Source organism: Athene noctua, chromosome 3 (assembly GCF_965140245.1).
Source record: "Athene noctua chromosome 3, bAthNoc1.hap1.1, whole genome shotgun sequence".
Taxonomy (NCBI): domain Eukaryota; kingdom Metazoa; phylum Chordata; class Aves; order Strigiformes; family Strigidae; genus Athene; species Athene noctua.
In genome coordinates this window covers 2,713,074-2,732,622 of record NC_134039.1, presented here as the reverse complement: position 1 = coordinate 2,732,622, position 19,549 = coordinate 2,713,074, and the positions used below count along the sequence as shown (strand labels likewise).

General features: G+C 38.5%; 1 protein-coding gene across 2 annotated transcripts in view; it reads right to left on the bottom strand.

Moving 5' to 3' along the window:
* ATXN10 (ataxin 10) overlaps nt 1-19,549 on the bottom strand; it is a 120,205-nt gene that overhangs the window by 43,176 nt on the left and 57,480 nt on the right. The window lies entirely within an intron of this gene.

The window sequence follows — 19,549 nt, the reverse complement described above, 5'->3', positions numbered from 1 at the left end:
AGCTGTTTTAATCGCTATTTGCAATAGGAAGTTCCAAGTCACTCTGGCAAGCTGCCTCTGTTTGGTTGCTATGGTATTTTTGTCTTCCATGTCAAGCTTCACAAAGCATTTTCAGCATCTCTCAATTAAGATGAGGGACTTTTTTGTTGTTGGTGGTTGTGTGTACTTTTGTGTGTGTGTGTGTGGCTATTTTTTCAGTTTCACATTTTATATTATGTTTGAATAACTCTTCTTCTGGAACAAAAATTCCAGGCATTCTATAAAATACCCCAATTTTGAAAATCATTGTCATTGACAGAAAAAATAGATTACCACAGGATGCTTCTGTTGAAGACTTCCTCATTACCGTACTACACGTGATCACACACTCTTGTAGCCAAAAATCAGCACAACAGTCTTGTGACTCTGTTAACCTCTTTGCTCTCTTACTCATGCCAATGTTGGTACTTACTTCATTTCTCCCCCAGCAGCCTGCACACCTGCTTTGCTGCTACCTTCTCTCAACATTCCAATTGCTCCCTGAATTCCAGTTCAGATGAAATACCCTGAAAACCACCACTTAAGAGTGAGTGGAAATGGAAAAGGAGGAAAAGCAATTCAAATTCCTACCGTCTCTGGATGAATACACAGCCTTACTGAGGCCACGTGTCATCACTCTCCCACATTTCAACTGTATTCCAAAATTGCTTCCCCTCCCAACATCAAAGCATTACAACTCTTCCTTGGAAACTTCTGAATTCGGAAAGCAAAAATAAATGCCAGTCAGATGTTCTGTGCTCTAATGATTACTTTTGTTGTGTCCAGCATTACTTTAGCATTCTCCTTTTATTTCATTTAGAGCCAAGGGTTTAAAAAAATTCCATGTCACACGTATAAGTTCATCTGTGGCAAAGATAGAACACATAATACTCAAATGATGAAAATAACGTGGGAGAAGAGATCTAGGACAACTTTAAAATGTGCAATGATTTGTGCTGGTGATTGCTGCGTTTCATGGTGAAATTCTGCAGCTAAACACAACAGCACGCCACACTGAATTGTAGCACTTGGGAGTGCACGACAGCCTCAAGACTAAAAGCAAAGTACCACAACCACCCAAGTGGTGGCAGTTTCCTGTAATTCCCCGGAGTTTCCTACTGCGTAGGAAGCAAGTCCAATTGTGAAGTGACTTTAGTAGTGATAAAAGGTTTTAAGGAACTGTAAAGAATAAGTTATTGAGTGTATTTATATCACCCCAAACTTCACGGCCAAGGGAGGGTGGGAGGAAAGAAAAAAAAAAAAAAAAAGAGAAAGCTAGTAGTCTAGAAGACTGGAAACAGCACATAGACATTATTAATGGCATTCACTGTTCTCTGTTTCCACATTCCCTCGTATGCAGAGCTTCCAAGATTTTAGTGACAGGTCAAAGAACAAACCATTAATTTGTTGGTATGTGTGTAAAGGACGTGCACTCCATTACACGCTAAGTATAAAACTATCCTTGATGATAATTAAATTTTTCATTAGGCTAAAGCATAGTAAAATAAAGCAAGTGTTTCAGGAAAGGACAGTAAAATGTCTTTCTAGAACTCTAACAGAAATGGTAAATGGTAGACCGCGGGACCTGGCTGACTACTAAAGCCGCAAGACAGTTTAATGGTGTTTACTGCTTGTGTTTTAAATCAGACCAGTCAGGGAAGCCTCCAGCAGTCTGCAGCCAGCCATACAACTCCATCCCTTAAAACTGCAGTAAATAATACTTCTCACTGAGCAATACTCATTTTATATTCCGTTTTATATGAAATTTTACATTTTCCAAAGGAACAGATAAATAACAAAACTATGGTCCTTTTGAAAGAAAGAAAAAAAAAACCAAAACAAACACCAAACCCCACCAAATCTTGCAATTATAATTTGCTTTGTTTCAGGAGTAACAGATGTGGTCTCAATTTGCTGCCGAGCAATACGTACAGCCTACTGGGGATGGTTTCAAAGGAGGCAAATGCAGGTGCAAATCAAGCCTCGAGTTGGGAGGAAAGAAGCTTTAGCCATACCCTGTTCGGCTGAGACCAAGTCATATCTTCTCAGTAACTTTTTCCTTTATGATGCCTTCAAGTCAGAGTATTCTTCATCCAAAATAAAATAGGTGGCATGTCACTCCAAATGCAAAGCAAACAAATACACTTTCTTTCGTTTTTCAAAAGTAATTCATTGGCTTCGTTTTTATTTTATAACCCAGTACAAAATATCGATCCTGGTTTAAGTACTTCCCTGTAAGTCCCTTTCATTTCTTCCTCCAAGTCATTTTAGAACAGAAATTTATTCTCAATACACAAATAAATCCCACTAACTTTCACTGGAACATTCAGGAAAGGTAAGAGAAGGTTGAAGCGTTCAGTTGAACTTCATAATGAGGACTAAGTCCTCTTTTAAACGTCATCAAGCACCAATCTCTTTCACAAGCTCTGTGTACTCAGCTATCAGTTTCCTCCCATATTACCTAGAGGAACAGCAATTAAAACTTACCATGTTTACTTCGTATGTAGCAATAACAGACTGACTGACACAGTGGGGTTTACGTATTTAAGTTTCTTATGCTGCTTTTTGGTACTGTGCTTCTGTAGAAACAATCTACTGTAATGTAAAGCAAATTGTAAACAGTATCAAAAATAAGAAATTACCGTCAATGATTATAAAATGAACAGAGTAACTTTTGGTTCAGTTTAGCACTGCGTACAAGTCAGGTTGAATTTACTTCTTCTTGACTAAAATAACGCCACAAACTACTTCAGCAACATTTTTACTGAGACAACTATAGGCACACATTTTATGAATAAAAAAAACCCTTGCGGTTAAGAACTTTGCCTGAAGAAGACACTCTCTTGAAAACAGAGTATCCCAGACAGACTAAATAATTTTCCACATGCTGAAACTGAACTTTAAAAGAAAACAGAATACTTTCAGCGACGTGTTAAAAAATTTCATCGTATTAATATAAGGGAAACTGGGGCATGAGAGAAACACTTTTTAATAGAAAAAGTGTCCGAATACATGAAAAGAGGCTTTATTCAAGTTAACGATCAGTAACATGATGTGTCTGTTCTTCTCACTTTATGGCACCCTGTGAAAAACAATGACTATTTCAACAATTACTTCATAAATCTGATTTTCTGTAATCAAATTTGATTTGTCATCAGCCGTGTCTTACATAAACGAGTCATTTAATGAGACGTAGAGCTGTACTAACGAAGGTGTTTTGAATCGCCAAGTATTACGGAGAGGCTAGCACCACCGTCTGCTAATATGAAACTTGGAAAATACCAACGCATGGGAAGATGACAAACCAGATTTTTCTGTTATTTAAAGAGAAAAATATTAACTTAAGGTTTGTAAACCAATACAGTTGCACTTAAGTGTTATTCTTTATCAGCTTAAGTAAGTGGGGGAAATCCCTGTGCACACATACTATTCAAGCATTTAATGTTCCTCACGTTGCAGAACAAAAAAAAAGGTTTTACTTGGATTTGGGGTCTTTTTTACAGCTTTAATACAAACAGAACCAAATCCTCAACAATTCCAGGATTTTGCTAGTAGTGGTGTTTATTTTTAACTGAAAAAGAAATCTGAATGTTGATTTTTTTAATGACTGTTCATCATTCTTGATACTTCCAACCCCTTTTGCTAATGTAACTGCAGTTAAAAATAACTGCTAGAGAGTTTTCCCACTGACTGTCATTACAAAGTGTGATTCTGGCAGTGTAAAGTTTTCATAATTTTTCCATTATAGTTTTGGAAACTTCCAAATTGCCAAACCACAAAAGGATTCAGAAAACAATCCAAATTACACTCTAGGTTACACTGGTGTAATGGTTCAATACTTAAGCCCTTCAGGGGTTATCTACAAACATACCAATATATAAGAGCAAAATAAATCCTTGCACCATACATTACACCCCTGTGACAGCTGAGGAAATCAGTTATCAAATTACACGGTCCGCTTGCTTCATAACCCAGCCCAACTACATTCTGAAATGCCACCGCTGACTGAATACCTATCCCCCGGAGCACCCTTCGACACACAGATAAATGCAGTACTTAACAAAGCTCTCCTGCAGGCTGAGAGCTATCTGTGTTTTGAAAACTATTTTCAAGGAAAACAAACTACTGAAACGGGTTAGGAACCAGGGAATGTCAGGAGGTTAATGCAGGAGCAGGGCACCGCAGCTTTAAAACCATGTGCTGCAATTCAAGAGATCTGCAAAGAAACTAGAAAGAACTTGTCAAGGGTTTACCTACACAGAACGTCTTGAGGTGGGGGTCTCCATGGCCCAAGTCAATTCATCTGAAGACCCCCAAGGTCTAATCCTTCTTATTGTGATCAAAATAAGTACAAGAATCATTACAGGAGATGCAGAACATTGGGTGGAAGGAAGGGAAAGAATAATGAACCTCATCTTAGGTGAGCAATACGCTAGCGAAGCCTGAAGGCTGCACCAACCTTGGGTCATTCCAACTCACTTCAGCAGTTTCTAATTGCATTAGTAAGGGGTGCAGAGCCAGGATGCTGGGCTTCAGCACCAGCTTGTGGTGGCTGTTTCTTGCTGTACTTTCTGGATGGTGCCGGAGGGGCTGTTGGCTCATGACAGCGAGCACTCCTCTGGACAACATTTAGGAATGGTTGGGTATATAGAGCTGTGGGCTCTTCCCAAGGAGAGGTATGGGAAAGGCAGTTCTGTGATTTGATTTTGTTGGAGGAGGATTATGGTGAAGGAAGAGAAGCTGTCATGCAGATGCGAGCCATGCCAAACTCCACAACTTGCCCTCAAAGCTAGAAATGGTCCCTGACACACTTTACTTGCTGTACCCACTAGGGACTGGCCCAGTCCTCATGTGACATTGACTGTGTTTCTTTGCTGATGAACCAGAATTGCAGAAAGTCAAGCGATTATTCTCTACATTTACCTGAAATTCTAAGAATACCCATTTTCTTTTAATGATTCACCAAACATAACCTTTGCACAGGATCAGATTCTCTTATTAAGATAAATTTAGCCACCTTGTTGAGATTAAGATCAGCTTTACATTTAGAAAACACAAGAATCCTGATGTTGTGATTTATATGTCTATAAAAGCCATATATTTAGTATGCATGATATACAATAACTCAGGTATGCATGCTCTAGCACTAAATTTCATGCTGAAAGCTTGCTAACGCCTCAGGCGATTGAGCGAGATGATACATGAAGCTGTACATAAGGAGACTGCATACTAGTTTCTTAATTTACCTCTAAATTACAACTACCAGAGGGTTTTGGGTTTTTTTTGCGTATTTGTGTCTCTAAATGTCTTGCAGCCTGGTAATAACAACTGCAGGTACTATGAAAGTAAAATTGCCAGCTTCCCCCTGAACTCATATATCCACGACGAACAGAATTCAAAGTTTTTAAATTTGTAAAGGTGGTGTTCAAATAGTTTTAAAAACTCATTAATAAATGTATCCTTTCATATAGTCAATTTACATGAGAATATTGTGCAGAACAAGGCACGTATATATATCCCCAGGCACTATGCCAATTGTTTACAAAATTTTAAATGTTCTGTTTGGCTTTATTGACATTGTTATTTCCTTTTTTGCAACAGATCATTAATTTGATTACAGGTCTGTACCTATGAAGTTAAGACCGCAGGTTCTAACTGAAAAAGTTCTTGTCTCAAGACACAGTTTCATTACTCTGCATTAAGTAGCATGTTATTAAATATATCACGTTATTAAAACTTCATTAAAGGAAACCTACACGTGCACAGTAACTCTTCCTAGCGAGTCCATTAAAGAAAAAAAACATCTTGTATGAGAGCAGAGCTGGAGGGTACATTTCAGTAGCTGAAATTTGTACCAAAATAAATGTAATTATAAAATTAGAAACATTTTTTTAAAATCCTTAAGATCTACAAGTCACGATTATTTTTTATTTTTTTGAAGAACAAAGAAAACTTCTATAAGAGTTTATTAATAAATACTGTTTTCTTTGAAGTTGATTTTCAAAGGAACAGGTCAACACTTTTATAGAAAAGCCTGCAGGAGCAGGTTGACAGTAATGCTGGGTCAGAAGGTGAGAGAAGGAAAAAAAAAAATGGAATCAGAACCTCGATCAGCTGCCACCAGATTGATCTACTGTAGGGACATTAAAAATGACATTTTTACTTTTAAAATTAAGAAAGCATTTTAAAGCTTTTTTTTCTTAGCCGCTACAAATACTAAAAGCACTTTCAAAAAAATGCATTGCATAGGGAGGTGCTCATGAGACTGTACGACTCAAAGGCTGGGATTAAAAGGCGACACTCCCAACCACCAAATACTCCAACTGGATGGCAAATTCCAGAAGAACTGGCAGTAGTGAATGCCCTCTCAAATTGCATCAGCTTCTCATGACTGGAGCTGTGAGGAACCAGCAGAGCTGAGATAACTAAACAGACCTGGTTAGAAAATACCGAGGCAGTGACGTCTAATTAAGATCAAGGCAACGTAACTTAGGTGCAAGTTTAAGGGAACTTACCGATTTATTATTAATTTTCACTAAGCTGTTTCCCCTTTTGTTGCAGGCAAAACACTGCACTATTTATTTATTTATTTATTACTACGATACTGAACAATTGCCTGAAGTAAAGCCCTTCAATGTTTCCAGACTCAAATGCACAAACTTAACTTTGCTGGACTAAAAGGTGAAAGCATTTTTAGAAAAGTTGGAAACCGTCCTATGGAAAATTGCAGGCCCTGAACAGCTCTATGGGTAGCACCCCTCCTTTTCTAAAAAGAGAGGGGAAAAAAAAACCAAAACCCAATTTGGAGGTCAATGTTGCCATTTACCCTTACTAAAACTCAACGGAAATGTCGCCAACTTCAATATGAATTTACTGAGCTCCATAACTGTGGTCTAGGACAGTAATTTCTAGACCAAAATCTAAATCCTTATTTTGTCATAGGTAAGATTAATGTCAAACCAAAGCAGACTGTAATGCTAAAACACACACAAAAAAAGAAAACAACTCAATACTTACTTTAGTTTATGATAGATACGAACGCTTTTTATTTTCTCAAGATGAAGCTAATCCTCATATTAAACCTAGTTTCTATATCTCACTGGAAATATCAGCCAGATTGTAATAAATTAAAAATATTAAAGCAACCTGAAATATTGCACAAATCACCTCAACAATTACTAGCCTGGAATGAAGCACACTAGGTTTTTTTCCTTTAGAGGCACCCTAATTTTTTTGTTACATTTAAAAGCAGAAAAATTATACTTTTGAAGCTGCACAAGCAAAATGAATCTCAAACTCAAATTAAAATACTGCAGCAGTCTTGGCTATACTCATTCATATTGCAAATAGATTCCTTATACTGGGTGCTCTGTTCCTCAGGAAACTGTCATCAGGGGAATATAACTTCCATGGTTTGTATCATATCTAAATTGCACAGTGGGATACATACACTGTTCAAGACTCGCACAGTTTTGGCATTCACAGTCTTCAAAGTACTGCTGGCTTGCAAAGTAAGATTTTTTTCAGCCTCTGTAAATTCGTGTAATTTATGTTCATACAAAATTTTTCGTGTTTTCAAGTATCAGTGCTGTTTCTCTTTTTTTTTTCTTTTCACATCAAGACTGATTCGTAACTCATTCTTAGCAAAGTTCATTGAGAGATGCCAAAAAACAGCATCTTGCCACCAATGAAAATAAGATCTAAGTACATAGAACTTATTCTAGTGGTTTTTTTTTTAAAAAAAAAAAACAACTAACAATGCAACTTTTTTCCAAGGAATAGAACAAAAGTTAGGATTCTTACTCAAGAGATTAGTCTTGTATTTGAAAATCTCTTTCACAGTATATATGGGTAAAGCAATGTAAACACTGCTTGTAGGAAGACTAGTAAATCTAAGTTGTACAATGCAATTAGTTTCAACTAAAAATAACACCTGTCTTCTGTATTTTTTCCAAAGAAGTCACCACACAGTACTATACTGAGGCAACAGATCAGTTTGTGTGTGTGTGTACGTGTATATATACACCTCTACGTTTGTATGTATATAGAATCCCAGACTGGTTTGGGTTGGAAGGAACTTAAAGCTCATCTAGTTCCAAACCCCCTGCCCCGGGCAGGGCCACCTTCCACTAGCCCAGGTTGCCCAAAGCCCCGTCCAACCCGGACTTGAACCCTTCCAGGGAGGGGGCAGCCACAGCTGCTCTGGGCAGCCTGTGCCAGGGCCTCCTCACCTTCATCATCACAAATTTCTTCCTTATATCCAACCGAAACCTACCCTCTTTCAGTTTAAACCTGTTACCCCTTGTCCTATCACTACATGCCCTGATAAAAAGTCTCTCTCCATCTTTCTTCTACATTCCCTTGAAGTACTGAAAGGCTGCAGTAAGGTCTCCCAGAGCCCCTCTCAGCCTCTCCTCACAGAGGAGGTGCCCCAGCCCTCTGACCATTTTCGTGGGTCTCATGGACCTGGCTCATACTGGTCTGTCTCCTTCTCATGCTGGGACCCCAGAGCTGCAGGTGGGGTCTCACCAGAGCAAAGTAGAGTGGGAGAATCATCTCCCTTGACCTACTGTCCACGCTTCTTTTTCACATATATATTATATATTTATATTCATATATATATTTTATATGTACAGACACCCACCCCTATATGTTTATATAAAATTAGATACACCCCCCTATATATTTATCTAAAATTATACAGATTACAGATAGCAAACCAGAAAATAGCTAATTTGATTATCAATTACCCTATTCCCTAGAATTACACAAGTTATTCCATGTCATAAATGAGAACAATGAACAATAAGACAAGAGCACCCCCTTGACAGCAAGGCTGTATTTCCAATTTCAGAAATAAATTGGTACAAGTGTGTGGGTTAGTGCTTACATGCAAAACAGAGTAGAGTTCTCTTCTGTACCTCATCAGATCACTAAACTTTTATACCTACAGGACATTTAGAACCCACCAGAATGATAACATAAGAGTTATTATATGGAACTGCAATCTTGTTTTATCTTGCAAAGACAGACTTTGGTCAAACCATCCCTTATTTGTATACCACAACGGAAGAATGACTTTGGTCAAATCATCCCTTATTTGTATACCACAACTGCCAACAGTTTCTATACCTGTTTTAGCCATTTACAACACGCACACAGACATTTATTTTCTCTCAGTCAGTGGCAAAAAAGCGCATTTCTGAATTTCAGACTGTGAGGATGCATCTGAAAATTTAGTAAGTCAGTCTCGGAGGTGAGGGTTGTTTGGGCATACTATGTATTATCACTTCTCTTTTCCAAGCAGATATAACCCTGCTAGAGTCCACAGGAGCCTGTATCAGTGTCTGGAAGGGGAATAAATAGATGTGCAATGCTGTTGTCTAGTTGGTTACTCTCTCATGCTAAACCCACAGGGATCCTCCACCTGAATAGACATCAATTATTAGCAAGAACTTAATCTTATCCTATGGAGGAATAACCTTATGGGTGAGAAGAAAAACCACATTGGAGACACAGGTTTCCTCTTTCCTTAGAGGAGAGCTTCACATCAGGATAGGGGATGGAAGCAACCAGTCCTGTGATTTTTTCCAAAGGAAATGCTTGGAGGGAAGATGGAAGAAATCTTGCCAGCAGTCTCTATAATCAACTAAAGCTTAATACCTACAATCAAGCCACCATCTTGACTTTTGCAAATTTAGCTCATTCTGCATGTCACAAACAGCAGAGGATTAATTCAACATCATCTTGGTGCTCTGACTTTCAGCACAGAGATCACTTGACATAGTACTTTGAAGTTGCTCCCATCACTACAATATCTAAATATAGGCAGAGCTCTATTCAAGGAACTTAAACTAACGCCCAACTGTTTTTCCAGTGTCTTTACTAGATCTTCGGTCAATGTCCCTTCAAAATCCTTCCAGCAAACCACTTCTGCCATAACAGCCTGAACAAGTCTGTCTGACTGCAATTATGATGTGTGAACTTGGAGACATGCAGTTTTAAACATTTAAATGCTCATTAATGAGGTAATTTTTATCTCTGCCACTTCTTTATGGAAATACTGAGCTGTTTTGATTAAAGAATAGAAATTTTTCGAAAAGCACAGTTAACGTGAATTGCCAAAATAAAGATATCAGTAGACTGTAGAGGGATTATTACTCTGTTCTCCATCAAAACACAGACAGAAGATCCTCGCTGCTTATAAAGTCCATAAACAATGTAAGAACTGAGATATTTTTCTAGAATCTTCTTAAAGATGTTCTCTCTTTACCTGTTCTACCACTGTACAGATAAAAGCAGGCATGAAAAGCAAGGTAGGCTTCTTCTAATAGTAAGGAGATTAGATAATCTATAGTTAATAAAAGGATGCAAAAATGATCACCACTTACTTTGATATTATTGCAGCCCTCTAACAATATTTGGGCTCTTCAAAGTTCCCTGCATTTCAAGCAGAAAAGATAACTGAATGGAATCCTGCAAATAAGATCTGAATAGGCAGAACCTTTGCCTATTCGGACATGGGCATCCTCATTCACCGCTTCTGCAGGCTTTAGAAATGAGACTATACAAGTATTTTAGTTCCCTTTGGGCACAGGCATCACTAAACTTCGTTCAAGCATGCCCATGCTGAACAGTGAGGAGAAGAATACTCCAGGTCTACAATTTAGAACAAACAGCATCACCCAATGGCAGAAATCCAAAACTGCAGATGACAGTCACCGCACTTCCCTTTCTCTTCTCAAAGACACAAAGAAAAACAGGAGAAAGGGGGGGGAGAAACCTAAAGAAAACCAAATCTGAAGACTAGGTGCTCTGATACAGCCTCAACAGGAGTTTTAGAAAACAATTATCGGGGCTAGTGACAGAAGTTACACAGGCTCTCAGCTGCTTTTTTGATAAGACAAAGCCAGGCTGAAGCCTGCGAGACATCAGAGCTCGACTGAACGCAGTGATGGGCTGCCACAGGAGTGGAGGGAGTTAAGGAACTGAACCCCACTGCGAGGACACCGAAACTGGACGATTGTAAGCACATCTGTAAGCTTCTGTCGAGCTCAATGCTTCCCTGATTTTGGTGGGAAAGCTAATAGCAGGACTTGGTAGTATGCGTTCAGCATCCTACTTGCTGACCACTGGTAAGGGATTTCCCACCCCCTCTTCACACAAAGTCTCCTTCATGTCCTCCTCGCCCTGAACGTAGCACAGAGTACCACTAAAACCAAGAGTTACTGCAGTGAATTAATCACAAAATGTAATCTATCACATAGGTCATGCTCCATTATTTCCTCAATGAAACTATTTTATTGGTACTTCCAAAATATGAACTGAACTGACAAATTACAAGTAGCTAAATCTCAATACCCAACAAAATAGAAAATTTGTGGGTTTTTTTTTGCTTGTGCCTATGTTTATAAACTTGAGGACTGTCATAAAAATACAAGCTGAGAAACTTCATTATCTCACAGTAACCAAACTTTAGGAACCACCCAGGAAACAGATGAAAAGATGACTGACTCCTGTGCCTCACTGGATAATTAAAACAGCAAACGCAACCTCTTGTAAGTGGAAAGGAAGATAAAGTTTTATGTATCCAGAAGGGATCATGTTCAACACTCACAGTATTATAACACAAGCTCATTGTGAAGTCTGGTGCAGCTTTAAAACAAGCAAACAACACCCCCCCCCCCCCCCCCAAAAAAAAAAAAAAAACCCAAACAAAGAAATTGTATGTGGGATAGCAGTTAGGAAAAGACAGGGAAACTCAAAAAGTTCATGCTGAGGTTAGAACAATGAAAAACAACATAGAAAAGTAGTGAAATTCCTTGTTAGCGTAATGGAAAATAATATGTCACTTGTATCTGACACTAGTAAAAGTTGAAAGAATTGAGATGAACAGCTCAAATCTGAGCTGGAGAAAAAGTATTCAAAAAGGTTGACATTCTTCCAGATACGGTGGCCTTGCTCCCAGCAATCAATAACACTGGCAAAAAGCAGGAAACACCGATACACCCCCTTCCTGCAGTGCTGGGTACAGTACGGCTTCTGAGCTTTTTTTTTTTAAATACTAAATTAGCCACATCAGAAGGTGGATATTTTAGTAACAGTTTTCCTAACGTTGAGTACCCCAAACAAATCCAGTTCTTCACCATCTAGTAAACTAGAAAGAAACATTTTTGGTTGATACATTGCTCTTTATTTAACTGAGAGTGATATATGGAACAACAACAAAAAAAATCTCTGAATACTTGAGAATATTTTGCAAGCTACTAGAACTTTAAACATCCCATGTCTTACTAAAGCATCTGAATCCAAGGTGGAGAAAGGAGAAAAAAAATTTGTCATGACTCTCAGGGTCCTTCTTCGACAAGCTAGGTCACATCATCTCCCATCTTTATAGGCCTCAAAATATACACCCAGAAAAAGAAATGACGAGGCTGACCGAGATCAGTGAGGAAAGCAAAGGCATTTTCTGATTTCAGCGTTCCTTAAACCGATGCCGAGGCTATTCTAGAAGAGCAAAAGCCCCTTCAAAGCCCAGGAGAACACTCCTCTGTTTTACAAAGGAGGTAACATGCCAAGAACCACCCGAGATGTCCACAGCACAGCTGTAACCCTCTTCTCATCGTATGGTTCACCCTGGGGTATGTAACAATTACTCCAAGCAGAGAGGAATGTCACACAATACACCTTCCAAATAATTCTGCAAACCAGCAAGTCTAAAAAACGTGCAACAGGCCAAAAGACTCTGGTGAACACCAAGATTACACATGTACGCTAACTAACTACTCAGCCCACCGGACCGGGAAAGGAGTCACAGAAACCTCTGAAAATTCTTCCACATAAAGGTCAATACCTTATTTTTATACTTCAGTCTGACTTAAAATGAGTATTTTTACATGAGCTGCTCATCTTCAACATGCACACTAAACATCAATGCTACAGAGGCAGTTTCAACACTTACTCTGAGTGCTTACTGTGAGTTTGAAAAAGGTCTGGAAATGGCTGTTTGACAACAGCATGCTGAGCTTTCCTTTAAAAAGGGCTAGTCCTGTGCTGTGCCACAATGGTAGTGGGGTTCAACACCAAATAGGGTTCAAAAAACTGTTCAGAATGGAGAAGAGGCCAACAAGGCTGTAAATTGGAACTGACTGTTTGGAAATGTATGCAGAGCCAGCTTGTTTTAATTTTGAACGTTAGAAGACATCTAGTCAACTTACTCTCTTCTATCTTCCCTCTCCGCTATAAATCAAAGCAATTAATCTCATTTCTAGAGCTATCCAACATCTTAATTTAAAACACTGTGAACTTCACGAAAATAATCCTCCTCCCACAATCCTTCTTTTGCTCCAAAATGCCCAAGTCCCATTCTTGCTTTTGACAAACGCATGTTGCATAAAATCATCGTTCTACAGACATCTTTACATTGGGAGAAGCCAAAGTAGTTTACATTTATGTACACTCAAGGTTTGCTCAAAGTCTCAGTCTATGAATCACGAGAACATAATACTAAGCAGATTGATCTTTATACACCTGTTGGATGGTAATTATGGTAATCCTCCACATAAAGCAGGCCAGTAATACACTAGAAGGGAAGTATGGTACTCACACATCAGCCTTCACCTAATCATTGAGGATATCCAGACAATCAATATGTGAAGATGTTTCTATATAACATGCAATTTAAATATCAAGTGGAAGCTGTTTAAAATAAAACCTAAAAGAAAAACAAAGAAATAGCTTACACACTATTAAAATTTCCATTAATATGAAACTTTGACTGTACCTAAGTGCATCTAAGTTCCTTGCAAGAGAAAACTTTCAATACATTTTATGGTCAAGGCTTCAAGTGAAATTGGTCAAACCATAAAAGTCACAAGGAACGACTGGATCAACTGCCAAAAGCTGGTGGAGCGGAAGGGGGAATAGGAACAGGACAAGAGGGAACGTTAGCTTGTTGCCTATAAAGGAGCAGCACAACAAAATAAAGTTTTGTATTATTCTCTAACAACAAATGAACCATGTTGTTATAAAAATAATTCAGTTCTTTACAAACTATATTGCATTAGGCATGCATCTCCGACCTCAGGGCAAAAAGACTCCGCACCAACCCTTTACTACTCGTATTGTCCCACCACTTCGAGATGTCATGATTCTTTGTTGTTTAACTGTCTCTAGCATTTTAATTAAAATCTTGGCACTTCATTAAGGGTTCATGATTGTGACAAAGCTGAAGACTAACATAAAATCCATATGGGACCAGCACTAGACACAGTTACCTTATATGTCATAACACATACTTTTAAAGACACTCTGGAACCACAGATACTTTTCTACTCAGGGTATCTCAATTCTAGTTAGGTAGAGATCTCATTTCCACAGCAAAACCCAGGCTTTTAAAGCACTTCTGTGAGAAAGCCCATTTTAAGCTTTACTGATGACTTTTGCAGTGCTACACCTAGACAAAACTTATCAATTAAAGGGCTCAGTCGTGCAACACCCTGATTGTTTTGTCCTTATCTAGCAAAGCATTAAACCATAGATAGCTACAACATTAGAATCGCCCCATTCAAACAGTGGAACCATGCAGAACTTTAGTTAGGTGTGCAGAAGCTCATCACTTCAGAGCATCCAGATCCAAAAGGCTCCTCCTTTTTTGCTCAACTCTCAACCAAGAATCAATTCCATTTCAGGCTTATGTTTAACATTAGGAAAATGCAACCATCACAATTATGAGGGTTTCTAATGAAGAAATCAAGAGTGGTTTATTTCTCTCCTCCCTCTCTCAAGGGATTATGCAGATAAATGTGGGATACTCTCCACTGCAAGTAACTCCAAATCCTGGCATGTCAGGAAGAATATAATTACTTTAAAAAAGTTAAACTAAATCCGAAGAAAAAGAACAGATAAGCTCATACAGTCTTCTTTAAAACCTTAGGTGAGAAAGAGCCAACTGTTAAATAAAACAAAGTTTTAGTATTTAGTTTGAAATTTGCTGTTTTATAATCACTACAGCAAGAAGATTAAGTTAAGCAGTTGAATGGTGACAATTTGATCTATGGATGCTGGCACCTTTTTCTAACTGTATTCTAACTGAATTCTTTGCACACCCTGCCCCACTGAAAAAGAGAATGGAAAACTGAATTCCAAACAAGTCAAATCTTGTTCATACTTTCAACAGTCTTCAAATTAGGGAGTCTCATATAAAACAATTTGGCTTAGATGTATACATAAAAAAAAATTCAAGTTATATTAAACCGTATCCAGATGTTTTAATTGCTGCTTTTATTAAGATTAATTTTAACTGTAGAAGCTTTTCTTCTCCCCTTCTCTTGCAGAGGACTTCCTTTCTCAACTTTGCATTGACAAAAACCAATATAATTGCATGAGAAGCAGCATTGCTGTCACCTCCAATAAAAACAGGCATGTGAAAAAATTGCCCTCATAAACTGTTCACCCCATTAGAGTGATTCCATTCAGGTAAGAAGGTGCCAGTACCAAAGACAATTCTGTATTTAAAACTTTTCCCCCTACATAAACAATAGGATAACTTTACCAATGAAACACACATGTTCAGAGGGTCCATCAGCATCCCAGGTATCTACAATGTCCTTGGCATAAGGGTATGGATTGCTTTCTTTTCCTGAAGGGATTGGTTTTGCTTTTAACCACCTGATTTAAAAAAAAGAGACATCTCAGAGATATACTTGTGTGTATTCACTGTTCTGCAGTGGGATAGAGATCTCTGGGCATGTATCAAACTAATTGCTAGACAAAGTAAGCAGGTAGCAATATACTACCCATCCTACTAGTAACAAGAGTCAGTCAAAAATGGCAAAGCCAACGCAACCAGATTACAGCTCCAAACCCAAGCTAAGCGCTTTGTTCTTACTAAGTTAAGCCTAACTTTGCATTCAGAAACGTCACAGTCTTCCCTTCAGGATCCCTCTCAGAAGGCAAGAGTACAGCATGATCTCAGCACACGGATGTTCTGCCAGCTGGCTGCTCCCCCGTTGCAAGGAACCAGCTCATGTCTCACATCTTGCCTGTTCCAGACAGCGCTGTATCCTCGGTAATGGTTTTCACAGGACACAAGCCCCAGGCAATTCAGATTCCCCTGTTTGATCTCCGAGGTAATAGTGAACCAGAGTGAACAGTGACTAAAGACTGCAATTAAACTTTGTCAAGCTTTCTACTTCCTTTTGATTCCCTATTTACTACCTCCAGCAAGGTTAAGTGATTGAAGCCTTTACAAGAGAGGAAGGGAAACGATGCAGAATAAGGTCTACATTATTCCACTGCTTATTCAAGTACTGATGACACTTGCAATTCAATCAACTATTTTAAACACCTCACAACATAAACAAGTTTTAGGGAAATAAGGTTGTGCAGAGCAGTGCAAACTGTCACAATACGGCAGAGATTCATCAACTCACCTTCCAGTACATAGTCTTGTAAATGAACAAAGAAATAGGGATCCAGATCAATTGTTGTGACCCATTTTGTATTTTGTTTCTACAGTAAAGAATTACATCCTCTATACTTCATTCATTAGGTTTCTTTTTTAAGTTTTATTCATTATTAAAATAAACAGGTCCACTATACTAAACAAGCAGAAAGAGCTGCACTGAATTCATCACTTCAGAGCTTTAAAAGTGAGAGTGGAAAATAAGGGTCTAAAGCCTCCCCCCCTCCAGAAAATAGTATAAATTCTGTCCAGATGATAAAACTGAGGTGTTTAGAAGGCAAGTCAAACAAGGTGAGGGGAGTAAGGAGGAATTTTCACTTTTTCCTTTGGATAACTTCATCATCTACCAGACAAAAACCCCACTCCTTGCTCAGCCCGAGAACCCACCTCTTTCCTTCCAGTATATTTACTCAAAACATACAATCCAGCTTTGTGAAGGAGTTCTGTAACAAAACAGAAGTCACAGGACTGCCCCACATGCATGACAAGAACTCTGGAAACCTCTTCCTCCTACAGAGAAAGCAAGTGCAGAACTGCACATCCATTGAAGACTCTTGGCAGGTTCAAGACAACACTCCTGAGTTCAGCATTTCTATCTGCTCTTCTCTGCTCTTCATGCAGGAGTGTGTGTAACTCCGGACATCCACATACCCAACATTTATGAGTCCAAAACAAACATTTTATCAGACACTTTTCTTACAAATACCAACCCATCCAAGTGGGCAGTAAACCTGGCAAAACCTATTTTAATAATTGCATCTCAGTTTATGGCTTACATGTCTGCCCACTCCCTTATATCTTAAGAACTTATCACAACAGTGTAAGTAAAACTATGAGGAAGAAAAGATGTAAAGAATGCATTCCTAATGCTAACAGAGTACAAGCTAAAGAATGCTTTCTAACAACAAAGAATGGTTTTAAACAGAAAGCGAAGAAGCAACAAAACACTCGTAAGATATTTCTCTGTTCCAAAGCATTACACTATTTTTCACCACTGCCAACAAGGCAGTGCACTAATCCCCTGTAATTATTGCCCTTATAGCAGGCAGAGACCATGAACAGAAATGAAGAAGCAGCCTTTGCCGAGCAATTATTCTCCCCCTCCAGGTTTTCACTGTTGCTTTACCTGTGTCACCAGCGCCCGACACGTAGGACCGCACCACTGTACTTCAGGAGAGGCACACTGCCTGAGGTGTAGCCTGCCTCCAAGACCCACCTCACAAAGAACCAGCAGGTTGTCACTCGGGTCTTGAAGAAGCTCCTGAAAACAGTGATGCAACTCTGTCCACTTGGAGGGCTTAGCTCAAGTCACCGTTTGAGCCCCAGGTCTTTGGGAACTGCTTATGTTTTCAGAATAAGTCAGGCAGAGCAACACCAAACAAGGTTATTTATAAAACTAGAGGCTGTATTTTTTTATTATTTATTAGTAGTAGTGTGCTATTACTTCATTTACTACAACATTATCGTTGTTACTGGGAAAAGAGCTCTGCTAGGACTGGAAATTACAGAAAAATATTAGAGAAAACAAGTATGAAAGCCTCAGTTCATTTAAGAATCAGAATATTAACGTTGCTGGTCAGGAGCCTTTGGTAAGTGATGTGCAGCCCCCTCATGCTAGGCAACCAGCTACACTGACCAAAGAGGAAGCCACTTCCCCATCTTGTGCCTATAATTCCCATGGTAAGTCCCAAAAAAACGACAGTCAATGGTAAAGCCCAAGGTTTCTCAGATGCTTTGATCAGTTGACTTGTTATAGAATAATGCCACAATCTACCCTGTATTAAATTACTTCTGACTGAGTACAGAAAGTAAACTCTGTGTAAACTCAATAATGGATATAAAAGAAGACATATATTGTGAGATACTACTGTGAAGAGAGATGTGGGAACACATGAACTAACCCCATTTTCATCCAGTTCTAGGTCTGACCCATGCACCGCTTTGAACAGTTCGCTCATCTCAAAACTTCAGTTTTCTTGTCCGGGCAGTGATATGGGCTGCTTTCCTCACAAACATGTGTGTACATATGGAAACTGCCTTAAAAACGACAAGTGCATTTATTAGAACCAATTTAAATTTTATGAAAGAAGCTGAAGGTGCAGACAGGATATCATACTATTGGCATTTCTAAAGTTTCAACGGTACTTAAATAATGTTCCATGATATCACACACCAGAATCTTAAGTAATTTTCAAGACAGCATAAAGCAATAATATTTGCAGGCAGTTTAAGGCAAGTTAATACCCAACTTCCACTGAAAACACTAAGCTTGCATGCCTAATTGCTCCAGGGGCCTTTGAAAATCCGAACGAAAATGAACAATAAGCAGTAAATCAACCCTTTCAAAATGAAAGCAACACCCTCCCCTCCACTATCATAAGGTATTCCACAAAAATGTATTTCACTTATATAAACACATATTACATCATAACGGTCAGAGACAAAGCTATGCAAGAGTGATTAATGGGATTAATAGGATTTTTCAGAAATATTAAAACCTTTTATTATATACTGTAATATGAATGGGGAAAGGGAGGATCATTACCCTATTTCCCATCTATATACACATATTGTTATTGTTTGTCAGACAAAATGCATTCCTCAGGTTTTCCTTTTCTCTGCAGAAAAAAAAAAACGACAAGGAAATGGGAGTGCTGCTCTCATATACTGTGAAAATGCCCTGCTGCCACTATAAAAAAGTCTAACTTGGTAGACACTGAAGCTGTTGAAAGAAGAGCTGATGGCATCATACAAAAGATTCTATTATCTTTGTAAAATGAAGTAATCACCAAAAAAAATAAATAAATTAGGAAACAGAAGCTTCTAACAGAGATGGATTTTTCAGTACTTGATGTCTCGATAGCTCCTTCACAACACAGAATTAGACTCAAGAGTATCTCATCATACACAGCTCCCTGAAGAATAAACACTATTAATTTACTGTGGTTTTGGTGCTTGCTGACATGGGTCTCATCTGACATCATAAAAGAGAAGTAAAATACTCCATTATCTCCTTTAATCCTTCTTTCATACAGCCTTTCTTCTGTGTTTTTAACTTTTTTAGGC